Source organism: Coffea arabica, chromosome 10c, assembly GCF_036785885.1.
Source record: "Coffea arabica cultivar ET-39 chromosome 10c, Coffea Arabica ET-39 HiFi, whole genome shotgun sequence".
In the NCBI taxonomy this organism is placed as follows: Eukaryota; Viridiplantae; Streptophyta; class Magnoliopsida; order Gentianales; family Rubiaceae; genus Coffea; species Coffea arabica.
In genome coordinates, this window is record NC_092329.1 from 53,731,496 (window position 1) to 53,733,296 (window position 1,801).

Sequence of the window (1,801 nt, forward strand, 5' to 3'; positions counted from 1 at the left end):
AACCTTTGGCCAAGATATGACAGATAGCTGAATAACCTTGACCATGTGTACTTGTTGAACACCCAATTCTTTGGGCTAAGTAGAAAAAAAAAATCTTCGGGCTGGGTGAAATTGCCTGCTAAGCTTTACATACAGGGGGAAAAGAAATGTATGGTTTCACGAACTTTCTTGGGCAAAATTTTTGGGCAAAAAATTTCTCAAGCAACTTTTTGTACATTAACTCAACATCAGCTGCCAATTTTCCTGACTTCGTGATAAATACATCTATTTTTCCTATAGCATTAAAAAAACTGCACTTACCCCCCATGACGAGTAATGATTTTCATAAAGTAATCTACTTTTATATGCTAAAATACAAGTCTTCTCATATCTAGTTGATGTCTAAGTTTTTTAGCATCCCTTTTTCTTGAATTCTCGTATTTCATCTGCTAATGGACGTAATTAGCAGATTTGTGCTCAATTGAGAAAAGTAATCATTTGCGTAGTTTAATTATTTTGGACCCATATTTCCTTCATTTGTTAGTTGCTAGTGGGCCTAATATGTTGTAGCCCTTCTAAATCCAGACAAATTTTGTTTATGTTACTCTCTTTTTTTTTTTTTTTAAATCAAAAGCAGAAAAAAGGAAAAAAAAAACATTTTAGCTACCATTCTTGTGAAAGAAGTTTTTTTTCCTTTTCTTTTTCTGTAAAGTCTTACGACGGGAGATTGATTAGTTTTTCTTTTCCCTTTTCTGCAGTAATCTTATGACGGAAGCTTGATTAATCAAAAGCGTAAGGACTAGACTATCACAGATTTCTTTGAGTAAAACAATAGAGATAAATATATACATATATATATATATATATATATTCTAAACTCGGTATCCCCGAAATAGACCTCTGTTTGATTTTGCATTGTGTTGCAGTTGATATCAATCGACCAATGACCTCCTATTGTGTCTTGCAGCAAAGCTAAGGGAGACTATTGACTGAAATTTAACGATATAACAAAAAATGAAATTTTTTGGGGCAAATTTGATACATAATCTATAGTATTTTTCAGCAGCATCAATCTTTTTTTGAATCTGGTAGCAGAGGAGAATAGGCTAAGGAAGCTAAAGTCCCCAGTCGGGTTAGATTAACATAATCTTGAGGGCCATGGTTTGATAATCCAGGAATTATCAAAACTACAGCCCGGAAAAATCTCTCAAACCACCCTTCTCAAAACTGTAAACTCCTTCCATTCTATCCAACAGCCATTCCAACTCATGCAAACCCGTGAGCCAATCATCTACATCAAATGGACTCGTCACTCGAAATGCAACCACAATGAAATCCCGATCAACTTTCTTGTCTTGGAACATGATGGCCTGTGTTGTGTAAAATTCCTCGTAGTCTGAGTAAAAAAGTAGGGAAAAGTTAGGAATGGAAAATAAAAATAAAAATAAAAATAAAAATCTAGGGAGCAATTTGTTTTCCTAAAACATGTTGTTTGGTTAAATAAGAAACATGACCTAAGAATTTTGCATTTGATTTCTTTAATTCCTGGGTCAAGCGCTTACCAACTTATAGAATGACTAAGTAATCAGCTCACCCTCATTTCATTGTCCGTGGTATATGGCAATTTTAAAGTTTATATAAAGTTCTTTTTTAAAAAAAGTTTCATTTTCGTAAAGAAACTAATGAATAATAATTGTCATTTTCATGGGACAATACATAGCATTTCTCAAGGTAAGATGACTCACCCGGCCCCCACCCCTAAGCCCTCCAAAGGAATTGGATAATCATTCAGAAATCAAGGTGATCTACTGCCACCTACTGT

The 1,801-nt window shown here is 34.1% G+C and overlaps 1 long non-coding RNA gene across 1 annotated transcript; it reads right to left on the reverse strand.

Moving 5' to 3' along the window:
• Window positions 1-1,013: 1,013 nt before the first annotated feature.
• LOC140015603 (uncharacterized) lies at window positions 1,014-1,569 on the reverse strand. Its single transcript, XR_011822245.1, has 2 exons — window positions 1,494-1,569; window positions 1,014-1,375 (listed from the first exon to the last, which is right to left on the reverse strand). It is a non-coding gene; the product is annotated as an uncharacterized lncRNA (long non-coding RNA).
• Window positions 1,570-1,801: the final 232 nt, after the last annotated feature.